Here is a 12906-nt window from a genome sequence, read left to right as displayed (position 1 = left end):
GGTCCAGAAGAAATAACATTCGTATAGTGGGTGTCCCTGAAAAAACTGAGGGGAGGAATCCCACGGAGTATATTGAAAGCTGGCTCCTTGAGACCTTTGGTGATGCAGCACTGACAAAAGTATTTGCGGTAGAGAGAGCCCACAGGGTCCCACCGAAACCACCTGTCCCTGGAGCAAGTCCCCGTACCATGCTTGCCAAAATCCTAAACTACAGAGACAGAGACATTATCCTGAGGAAGGCTAGAGACATGACGGATCTGACAATTGGAGGTCAAAGAATTGCTATTTACCCTGACTATTCCGCCCTGGTACAGAAACAACGGATGATGTTCACGGGTATCAAGAGACGGCTGAGAGAACTGGGAGTGCAATACTCCATGATGTTTCCGGCACGACTGAGAGTGGTAGCGTTGGATAAGATTCATTTTTTCCAGACGCCGGAGGACGCTACCCAGTGGATAGATCTTAACGCTAAAAAACTTAAAGGGAAAGGAGATTGAAAATGTGGGGCGGGTTGGTCGGGAGGTATCTTAATTCTTTCAAAAAGGGGAAAAAAAGAGATTGATTGACAGTACACTGGTAATTGAAATGTGAAGGTTGGAGGGTGGAGTTGGATATTACTCAGGGAAAGCACTGGGAGAGCTGGTGCGGCGGAGAAGTACGAGGGAGGAAGGGTGTGCAGCGTACTAAAAGTTTATTTAGTTTCTTGCAGTTGTAATACAATACAGGTTCAATTATATTGTTCTTCTAAGAATTGCGCCGAATTCTGTTATAAACGGTAGCGGGAGGCGGAAGGAGAAGGTTACGTTAACAAGAGTGTTCGCAATGGGTGATGGTGCCCCACTCTTGATAAGAGGCAGAATGTATAATATTGGGGGGTGTGGGGGAGGGTGGGAAGGGAAGTTAGACAGCTCAGAACGGGGAGTAACGACACAACTAAAGATGATGAGTCACATAATAGGGGACCGCTTTAAGATTTTGAGTTGGAATGTGAGAGGTCTGGCGGATAAATCTAGGAGAGCTGCGAGCTTGCAGTATGCGAAGGATCAGCGGGCTTCTATGATATGCTTGCTAGAGACGCACTTGATACAGGAGAAAGTGGACGTACTGAATAGACGTTGGATACAGAAGGGGTATCATTCTACCTTTTCGACGTACTCAAGAGGTGTGTCAGTGTTGGTGCCGGTGGGAGTGCAGTATGAAGAGGTGAAAGTATGCGTGGATGCTGAGGGTCAGTATGTGGTGATACAATGTATATTGTATGGAGTGAGATTGTGTGTTGCGGCAATGTATATTCCACCTCCATATTCAAGTAAGAAGATCAGGGAGGTATTGGAGAGGGTGGGACGATGGGAACCACTGCCAATCTTAATTATTGGGGATTTGAACAATATCTGTGATGACTTTTGGGATAAAAATAAGAACACCCAGAATAGGTCGGAGGGGCACACTACAACATTTGGAACCTATGTGCGTGAATTAGGCATGATTGATCTATGGAGAGTCAGACATGTTGGGGAGAGAGGATACTCGTGCTATTCACCGGCTCATGCTACGCTATCCAGAATTGATATGGCACTGGGTAATCGCCTGTTGGACACAATGGTGGGGGAGGTGCGTTATCTGCCGAGGGCCCTTTCGGATCATAGTCCAATTGAGGTAGAGGTTAGGTTGTTGGGGACACGGACCGCAAGCGGGAGAGAATGGAAGATCCATCCTAACTGGTTACAGAGCATTGACTTGGACGGTATAGGGAAGGAGGTGACGGAATTCTTTGCGTTAAATGATGGGAGTACAGATGCTCTAACCGTTTGGGATGCAATGAAAGCGTACCTGAGAGGGTTACTATTTAGAGACATTAGTAGGTGTAAGAGGAAGACGAGGGAAGCGGAGAGAGTGGCGTTGGAGGAGCTGAAAGCCGCGGAGGACGAGATGGTTGTGCTGGGGACTTCTGAGGCAGAGAAAAGATTGAGAACAGCGCAAAATTGTATGGAAAAGATTCTGCTGGGGAAAGCTGAAAGGAAGCGGGAGTTTCAGAGGGTGGCTTATTTTCAGGAGGGAGAGACAGTTGGACACATGCTATCGGTGGTAGCCGCGGCTCAGCGTAGTACCTCGTATGTACACTCGTTGGTTTCGGATGGGGGGAGCAGGGTATCTGAAACACCGGATATTATAAAGGTCTTTGCGGACTTTTACGCGGACTTATATTCCTCCAAGGTCAATGAGTCAGCCGGAGAAACGGAGACTTTCCTTGAGAGTCTGGGTCTTCCGAAATTGAGTGAGGAGGATAGGGTGAGCCTCGATGCCCCTATCACCGAGGAGGAACTGAGTCGGGCGCTGAAGTCTATGGCCAATGGGAAGGCACCTGGGGTTGATGGGTTACCAGCCGAAATCTATAAAAGTTTGGAGGAAGTGCTGATTCCCAGATTAAAGTTAGTACTGGAGGAGGCTGGATGCCAAGGGTTTCTCCCAGCATCTATGAGGGAGGCTAATATAGTGGTTATTCCGAAGGAGGATAAGGATCTGGGGAAGCCTGAGTCATATCGGCCAATCTCTCTGTTAACCATCGATGTCAAGCTCTTGGCCAAGGTGTTAGCTACCCGTTTGTCCAGCGTCATTGCTAACCTTGTACATCCGGATCAATCTGGTTTTATGCCTGACAGATCTACAGCGGTTAATCTGCGGAGGCTGCATATGAACCTGCAGCTGAAGTCTGACAATTGTGGCCGAAGGGTTATTGCATCCTTGGATGCCCATAAGGCGTTTGACAGTGTGGAGTGGGGATATCTCTGGCGGGTGTTGAAATGTATGGGTATTGGCCCGCAATTTGTGGCGTGGACTCAACTGTTATACTCACTACCAACAGCTAGAATTAGAGTGAATGGGGAGCTTTCTCAGCCTATAAAGCTGGCCAGAGGTACGAGGCAGGGTTGCCCACTGTCGCCCCTTCTGTTTGCCTTAGCTGTGGAGCCACTGGCCGCCAAGATCCGACAGTCGGATGAAGTCCCTGGGTTCAGATATGGGAGTGTGGAGGAGAAGATTGCATTATATGCAGATGACATCTTACTGTTCCTGGCGGACCCGGATGAAGCCTTGAAGGGGGCTATCGAGATCGTTGGGAAATTTGGAGACTTATCGGGATTGAGGATAAACTGGGATAAATCGGTCCTCTTTGAGGTGGATGAGGTGGAGGAGAGTAGAAGTGAGCCATTGGGAGAGGGGCGGCTTAAGGTAGTATCCCTTTTCAAATACCTGGGAATATGGATCTCGATGCCAGTTACAGAGTTTTTATATAGGAATTTGACACCTCTCATGGGCGCTCTTAAAGCAAAAGTGGATGCGTGGAATAAATTACACTTATCGGTGGTAGGTAGGGTTAATCTCATTAAAATGGTTGTGATGCCCAAATTACTCTACGTCCTACATAATGCGCCAGTTTGGATTCCACGTGGGAAATTCCGGCAGATTAATGCTCTATTTAGAAATCTGATATGGGGGAGGCGGTGCCCACGTATTCGCCTGGAGACGCTTCAGCGACCCAAGGAAGATGGAGGATTGGCTTTACCTAATCCTGAGTTATATTTTCTTGCAGCCCAGAGCCAACATTTAAAGGGCTGGGCGCGGGAGGCGTCTTCCAGTGCGGTACAGCACTTGATGGAGGGGATGACGGACCGACGACCGGTAGCGCAGTGTCTGGAGGATGGTTCCTTGGATGCATTGGGGAAATTATACCCAACTATGTTTTTGATATATAAATTATGGACCAGACTGCGACAGATTCGGGGGGTCACGGGGCTGACTAAATTTACACCGATATGGTTTAATAATAATTTGGTTGAGTTTGCGGCCCTTGGAGTGCTGGCGGAGTGGCAGGCCAAAGGAATCCACTTGGTGGCTCAGATAGTTCAACAACGAGGATTAAAGTCCTTTTCGCAGCTGCAAGGGGAGTTTGGACTGAGACCGACTGGGGAGTATCAATATGCTCAGATGAAACATGCTTTTAAAGCTCAGAACAAGGGTGGTGGTATTGAGATCCAGGAGGACATAGTTCTGGAATACGTGTGTGGGGAAGGGTCCACAAGGGGAGTCATTACCACCCTTTATAAGGACCTTCTACATGCACATCTGCTAGACTTCCCTTTAAAAGCGAGAGCGAAATGGGAAAGAGATTTAGGCCCAATGGAGGATGAAACCTGGGAGTCGGTGTTGGAGTGGGTTCCACGAGTGTCACTGAGTGAGCCGTACAGACTATCGCAGCTGTACATCTTACACAGAGTCTATAAATCACCGGAAGTGTTGCACAGAGCGGGGTTGCGTGCTGACTCCGAATGCCCGAGATGTGGGACTGAGAATGCAGGAATATACCACATGATGTGGACATGTCCAAGACTGGTTGCTTTCTGGTTGGTGGTAATGAGCCGTGTGGAAGGGGCGTATAAATGCAGAGTGCCGAGGGATCCGATAGTGTGTATACTGGGACATGTAGAGGAAATCAGAGTGGATAACACCTGGAAGATAGCAATAGCTAGGCTATTATATATGGCAAGGAAGGTAATAGCAAGGAACTGGATCAAAGAGGAACCGCCTACAAGGGGTGAATTCCTGAATTATGTTAAATATGGTCTCAATTTGGAAAAGGGGGTATACAAAAGACGTGGGAAAATAGAAACGTTTGACAAAATGTGGTCTCCGTGGCTCGAGCTGGGATGAGTAGTTATGGGAAATGGGAGGATGAGGGCCTCTGAAAGGAAGAGAGTGCTAGAGGAACAAGCGGACATAAGTGAGTCAAATGGCTCAAAGAACCATCAATACTGGTAACAAAAGTATAACTGGGTATGAGCTGTCAGGGGAGGGGGGGGGTTGGGTTTTGTTGGGATTGTTGGGGGCTTGGAAAATGTTAAAATTTTGCAAAATACTGGAAAATGCATAAATTGTATTGTTCACATTTGCTTTCAATAAAAAACTATTTAAACAAAAAAAAAAATGTTCATTTTTTTCCTTCCACATTGCTTTAGTTCCTGTGAAGCACCTGAAGGGTTAACCTTCTTGAATGTGGTTTTGAGCACCTTGAGTGGTGCAGTTTTTAGAATGGTGTCAGTTTGGGGTATTTTCTGTCATATAGACCCCCCAAACACTTCAAATGTGAGGTGGTCCCTAAAAAAAATGGTTTTGTAAGTTTTGTTGATAAAATGAGAAATCGCTGGTCAAGCAAACTGCTGTGAGCTGTTAATAGTCTGGGAACCTTTTGGGATATTGGCCCCTTTCCCGGAATTGTAGCATCAACCGCCTCTGCTGGATATGAAAACTATGCAGGGGCCCAGGCCATTTTTTTTTTTCAATCATTTAATACATGATGTATACAGCGAGAGCTGAATGCAACTCATTGTCGCCTGGTTACGCTAATCTCAGGGAGACCAGGAGCCAATGATGAGAGCTGCCTTCAGCCGCCGGCGCCTGGGAATAGTGTTCTGTCCCCACATGAGGCGAATGGAGGTGTGATTGACTAATAGGTGTTGTGAGAGAGATTCGTACCTTCAGTTTTCCTCGATGTGAGGCAGACAGGACCAATGCTGCTCAGCGTCCTGAGAGATGATGCACACCAGGGATTGTGCAATCCAGACTTGTTTATTTGGAAATCTGGACATACAGCGTAGGATGGTATACAGTAACTTCTCCAGAGTTGAGTCGGGTACAGCAGGTGTATCAGTGACAGCGAGTGAGCAGCAAGAGGTCGAAAGACTGATGCCTTCCTAAGCCCAATTCAAGCGTGTCCTCTCACAACAGCATGTAAACTGAAAATGAAATGGCTGCCAGAGGAAGAGAAGACTTGACCCCCGAACCGGAAGTGAAAGACATGCCCACAAGAATAAATTAATGACAAGCTGCCATACAGAATAAGGCCACTGGGTGGCAGCAGAGTAAAATGTAAGAACATACATAGAAAATACAATACATAGAAACTGAAGAGCATAACTTACATGGAACAGCACAAATAGCGCAAACTGTACTGCTTATCCCAGGTGCCAGTATGTATCACACGGATATCGTCCGATATCTTCCTCAGATAATGTCTGTAAAAGAAAAAATTGCAGCATGTCAGAGTTTGATCCAATTATCATATCACACTCGGCCATGAGATTCAATGGAAAACATCGGACCCACTCTGATGACATCTGACTGCAGTGACACAATGGAGAAGATGGAGACTTTTTTTTTTCTCCATCTTCTCCTCATCTGAGAGAATCGGACCATACTATGATCACACCCTGATCAAGCTCTGACCAGTGTGTGGCTAGCATAATTCATCCGATTTTATCAGATAACAAGAAATACGCTTGTCTGCATCGGGCCTTCTCCATATTTCTAAGCCCCCCACCGCCACTCTCAGCGGCTCCTCGGCAGACCCCAGCTAGCCTTGCTTCTCCATTTCCCACAGCTGCCTCTCCTCATATCCGCGCCTCCAGTCCCCGGCATTACACAAGGTGAGGAAGGGCTTCTCCCATTTTCCATTCTTCTGTGACGTCAGTGGTAGAAGCTTCTGTAGATTGATATTACCGCCACATTTCCTCCAATAGGGAGAAAACCCCGAAGGCTCGATCCCGGCGGCTCAAGACAAAGGAGCTGAGAAAATGAAGCAACACGGCACAAGGATGACTGGCCCAAAGGTTGTCATCACTGTGAAGAGGGCCACATTTCTGCAGGAACATCTTCGTCAACGTCTGGAGGAACATATCGCCAGATCAGCCCAGAAGATGACGGAAACAGGAGCTCTGATCCCAAAACCTTCAATCGCTGCCACCAAACTCAGCAGGTGAGGAAAGTAGCAACGGAGAAGAGATGGGACCTGCACTAAGTGACAGCTATGAGAGACGTCCTCCGTCTAACCCTGCCACTGCCGAAGGTGGCCAATAAAGGAGTGTGGCCCCCTATGCTCCAGGACCAAGGTGCACCTGCATCACAATCCCACCATTGTGATGCCCCTATTGTGCGACTCCCTGGAAATTGCACCACAGAATGTTACCCAAAGGCAAAGTTGCTCTTTTTTTTTTCCACAATAAGCCACCGAATAACTGTGGGTGTGTAAAGGAAAATGTCCACCGACGTAGCAGTCAGCCATACAGATCTGCAGTCTATCCTCGAAATCCACCCGTCGCCCACCTCTTGTCTCTGCCTCCTCTATTCCCTCCTCCAGACTTCTCTGCCCCTCCTTTGGATTCCTTTGTCCCATTTCTAGACCCGTCACGCTTTAGAACCATTTGTACCCCTCTATACTCCTGTGTCCCCTCTTCCAGACTCCATTGTCACCTCAGACTCCTCTGTCCCTCTCCAGACCCTTCTCATCCTCCTCTATGCTTCTATCCTCATTTCCTTGCCCCTTTGTGAAGCTGAAGAACCTTCTGTCCGTCTCTAGACTCGTCTGTCCCTTCTTCCAGACCCTTATGTTCCCTATGTCGGACTCCTCTTCCGTCCTCTTGACTCCTCTGTCAATCTGCGGACCCTTCTGTCCTCCCTGACTCCTGTGTCCCTTTCTCCAAACTCCGCTGTTCTTTCCTTCAGACCCCCATGTCATCCTGGAGACCCCTCCACTGTTTCCTTCCTCCAGACTTATTTATCCTCTTTCAGACCACTCTGTCCTCTCCTCCAGACCCCTCTGTCCCCCTCCAGTCTCCTCTGTTACCTTCCTCAAGACCCTTGTGTCCCCCTCAGACCTCTCCATTTTCCTCCAGATACCTCTGTCCCCTCCTCTTAATTGCTATGACTCCTCTTCCAGACTCCATCCCCCCCAGACTGCTCTGTCTCTGCTCAGACCTTTCTACAATTTGATGTGCTCTCCTGTAGTTTTCCTTCACACTTCTGTCTCCCTCAAGACCACCATCTCATCACAGAACACACTCATCTGTCCTCCTTTACAATTCTGGGTTCAGGGTACTCTGTACCGGGTCTAGTACTTAAAGGGATGTGACATTGTGGCGGCAAACCGCTCCGTGGCCCTGGGCGCCCAAGTAAAAGGGACGGTCTTTAAAGGGGTTTGTGAAATAAGTTTGTGACGCTGCCTGTGGTACTCGGTCAGGGTTGACCGATGCTGCTTAAAGGGGTCCTCTGGGGTGATGTTATGGCAGCTGGGATGGTATGGCTTCCCACAAGTGAAACTGGGTCCCCAGGGCTCCCGGTGTAGTTGGGACAGGTGGAAGATGGTGTAGAAAGAAACAGCAGAGGATACAAGTTGCAGTCTCTTTACCTCTTTACTGTAGAGTTCAGGCAACCGCAGTCCAGGGTACCGGATTACAGACGCTGTTATTGTCCGGCTGGCTTGGAAGCGAATCTGGAGTCCCCTTTACCAGGTGGGGTTGGAAGCCTTTCTACTAGCGCGGTGGTGTTGTATTCCCTTGCTGCCTTAGGCCTCACACAAGGTCCTCACGTTCTCTCTCTGTCCCCCTTTTGGAAGGACTCTACCCGCATGACAGGAAACTCGAGCCTTTTTACAGGATCTCTATCACGACCAGGGCTCTATCTGCTGATGTGTCTTCGGGTGTTAATGGTGGACAGGTGACTTGCAATCTGCTGTCCGCCGGTTTCTGCCTTGGGGCATGAAGTTACACCCACAACCTCGGTCTTCCGGCTACTGGTTTCATGCGCTTCAGTGTGGAGGAAGCTCAGTCGCAGCTTTTCTCTCCAGCTCTTCACTCTCCTTTGCTCCTTCCTCCTTCACGCTCTCTACAAACTGTTCCGTCCTTTCTTTCCTTTCCGGGAGTACGGCCCCTTTGTCTTCCTGACTCTCTCTGTCTCTTCCTCTCTCCTCACTCCTCTGTGACAGACTAACTCTCCCTCCAGCCAGAATATATATATATATATATATATATATATATATATGCCACCCACAAGCTGGATCAGAGCTCCCCCTTCTGGCCTGGAGTAAGAACATGTTGCATGTTTGTGATACCTGATAAAGGGATCCTTCCTCGCTTCCAGTGTGACATCACTCTCCTCGTGAGGAAAGCAATGCCACGGTAACAGCTGGTTAACTGGGGTGTTACAATTCTTTGTCCTCTGTCCACTCCAGACTTTTCCATCCTCTTCTAGACTCTTGTGTTCCCTACATTAGATTCATCTTCCCTCTTCTCTCCCTTTCCAGTCTCCTCTGTTCTTTTCCTCCAGACCACTCGGTCATCCTTTCAATCTCCGATGACCTCTTCCATTTCACTCCCCTCCAGACTCCTCTTTCACTTTCCAGACAATGCGGTCATCCTTTAGTCCTCCCGTCATTCTCCAGACTCCTCTTTACGCGCTTCCAGACTCCACTGTTCCCTCCACCAGATTCATCTGTTCCCCTCCTGACTCCTCTTTTATCCCATAAGACTTTTCTGTTCCTCTTCAAAGAGACTCCTCAACTTCATACTACTCTTCCCTTCTCTAGAATCCTCCATCATCCTCCAGACCCTTCTGTCTCCACCAGCTTTGTCTGTTCCCCTGAAAATGTATTTGTTCCCTTTGACTTCTTAGTCCTCTTTCCTCCTCCTGACCTCTGTCATCCTGCACACTGCTCTGCTACCCTCTGTCAGATTCCTTTTCCTTCTTCTAGAATAATTTGAAATCCTTCAGATGCCCCTACCCCCTCCAGACTTCTTTGTTTTCCTCCAGACCTCTGTTCCCCTCCATACTCCTCTGTCCTCTCATGTTTTTCCCCTCCTACAGACTCCACTGTCGCCTTCCTCATAATCTTCTGTCCCATAATCTTCACTCCTATGACACCTCCTCCAAATACTTTTTTCCACCTCCATAATCCTGTCCTTTCTTTCAAACTACTCAGTCCCCCTCCAGACCACTGTCCTACCATAGAAGAGACTCCTCTGGGTTGCCCCACGGGCTAGGGGTTATTCGGTACTGGGTCCGATACTTCACAGGGGGATGTCACGGTGGCTGCGACCCAGTCTGTGGCCCAGGGTGCCCATGTAAAAGGGAAAGGTCTTTAAAGGGATAGAGTTTATGTTTGTGACGCCACCTGTGGTATTTAGTCAGGATGACCGACGCTGCTTTAGGGGGTCCGCTGGGGGATGTTAGGGCAGCTAGATGGTATATCTTCCCACAGGTGAAGTATATCCCCAGGGCTGCCAGTGTGTAGATGGTGATATAGTGAGAGGTTCAGAGAAGAACGAGGACACAAGGTTGCAGTCTCTTTACCTTTACTGAAGACTTCAGCATCCACTGTCCACAGCACCAGACCACAGGGCAGGCAAAGAAGTCCGGCCAGTCCAGAGACAAGCGAGTTCCCCTGGTTAAGTCAGGTGGGAGCCTACCACTCTGGGCTTTCTGTCTCTAAGTCCCTGCTGCCATTAAGTGTCTCAACAAGGTCTTTAATTGTTCTGCTGTCCTAGGACAGGTACCTGTATGGCAGGCAGCTTGGGCCGTGTGAACTGGGGTCTGTTCTCGGTGACTCCAGGCTCCTAGGTGCTGCTGTGCCACAGGTAATTATGGGCAAAGTCCTTGTAGAACAACAACCTCCGGTTCTGCTCTGTGTTTTATAATCCACAAAAGCCTCAGGCTCCCGGTACCCGGATTCTTGCGCTGACACTCTTCAGAGGCCTGCTCGTGGCCTCTTGGAGCTCTCTCTTTCCTCTGTGCTCCACTCCTGTCTGTCCTCACACACAGACTCCTGCTAGTACAAACTGGGCTCTCTCCGCCTCTAAACCAGGATCTTTATTGAGGGAAGCTGCTCTAAAACAGGGCTTGGAGCTCCCCCTCCTGGCCTGGAAGTGGAAGGTGTTGTGTGCGTAAACCTGCCAAAGGAAAACTTACTTGTCTCCAGACATAGCACTATCCTCCCCGTGGGGAAGACAGCACTACTGTGGTACCCAAACTCCTGGGGTGCCACATATCCCCTCCTCTATACTCTCCGGTCCTTCTGTAGAATTCTCTGTGCCCCTGCAGACTCCTCGGTCCCTTATTCCAGATTTCTCTGTCCTCCTCAATACTCCTCAGTCCCTCTCCAGTCTTCCTCTGTCATCCTTTCAGGCTCTTCTGTCCCCTTCTAATTCCCACTTTCCCCTTCCAAACAAATCTGTCATCCTTTAATAATACTCTGTTTCCCTCCAAACTTATACATTCCCCTTTTCATTTCTGCCCCTCCAGATTCCTCTGTCCCCTACTCCAGACTTCTTTGCTCCCCTATGGACTCTTTTGTCCCCTCTTCCAGACTCATCTGTGCGCTCCTCCTGATTCTTCTATTTGTCCTCTATTTCAGACTTCTTTGTCCCCTTGCAAACTCTTGCTCCTTCCTACAAGACTCATTTGTCCTCTTTTGAAGTACTCTGTTTCCCTTAATATTCCTGTCCCATCCTCCAAAACCATCTGGACTCGTTTGTCCCTTCCTCCAGACTCCTCTTTCCTCTCCATATGCTTCTATCCTCTAGACCCGTCTGCGATCCCCCAGAACCCTCTGTCCTCTCCTCCAGATTCTTTTCCAGCATCAAGACTCATCTGTCATTCTCTTCCAGATGCATTTGTCATCCTCCAGACCATTTTTTCCCCTCCATACTCTTCGGTCCTGTCCTCCAGATTTTTCTGTCCTCCTCCTAGACCTCAGACCTCGTCTCAGCCCACCACCACTTCAGACTGCTCAGTCCCCATTTTGTCCTGACTTTCCTATGTGTGACCTGGCTAATAGCCCTGTTAGTAGTTTCATGTTTGTTTTCCATCCTTACAGACCTCCTCATGTGACCACTGTTACAGATTGTGAGACTTTCCTTGAGGCCGAAAAACCTGAACTTAACCCAACATCATCTCCATTACTTAAAGACTGTGATCAGAAAGTGAGGAAGCACCACAAGAGTTGCAGGAAGAGCCATCAACACTGGGCAAACTGCATCTTTGATCTGGAAACATTGCTGTCGAGAGACCAGTGATCAGTGGAGCTCCTGAAACCAAAACTCCGGAAACCATCAGAAATTGTCATCATCTGTGAACGGCCCACCTTCCTGAATGAGTATTATCTCCAAAAACTGGAGGAACACATCAAAGAAGTCGCCGAGAGGAAGAAAACCACACCTATGGCCAACTGCTCTGGCCAATGGACAACCTCAAGAAGTCCAGCATAATGTGACCTCCAGGAAATACTCATTATTTAGATTATGTCTCCTGTGGCCTCTTGTCACAGGATGTTCACATCTGGCATTTTTACCTACTTTATATGGAGGTGACATGGTGGGACGATGGTGACCATTGTCGATATTTGAACAACACTCACCAATAGTGCAAATAAAGGACTGTAAAGTAAATATGTTTCAGTACAATATTGGGGGACTAATGGGTTAATTATGTAAATGCCTGGAGTAAATGGAGCATAAACTGCCCCCAGCAAATTCCTCATCCCTGTTATACAACTCGCTGCCACCAACTATGAGTTCTGGGGATTCCTGACACACACTGATCTCCAGAAGGCACAGGGTTAATACCTGGTCAGAAGGACCACAGATACTTTACAGACAAGCAGCAAGCTAATAAAAATTCACAACTTACAATAACTAAAGAAAAAGCTAAGATGGAATATCATAGAGAAAAAATTAAAATCCTTACAGACATCTCCAGAAAAGTGAGAAAAGAGCTTGCAATCTAGCAAGTTACGTTCACGTGATCCCGTATGCAGCTGACTCCTCCTTTGGAAACAGGTAATTAAAGGGAACCTGTCACCCCGTTTTTTCAATATGAGCTAAAAATAGCATTAAATAGGGCCTGAGCTGTGCGTTACAATAGTGCCTTTATTGTCCCCTGAATCCCCACCTTTGCTGCCAAAATACCTTAGTAAAGTCACCGTTTTCGCCTGTCAATCACGCTGGTCTGGTCAAAAAGGGCGTTGTGAAATCACTGTTTCTCCCCCCACTCCTCGGCGTGTCTGACGTAACTCGATCTGTG

Source organism: Ranitomeya imitator, chromosome 5 (assembly GCF_032444005.1).
Source record: "Ranitomeya imitator isolate aRanImi1 chromosome 5, aRanImi1.pri, whole genome shotgun sequence".
NCBI lineage: Eukaryota > Metazoa > Chordata > Amphibia > Anura > Dendrobatidae > Ranitomeya > Ranitomeya imitator.
Note: the sequence above shows the minus strand (reverse complement) of the source record.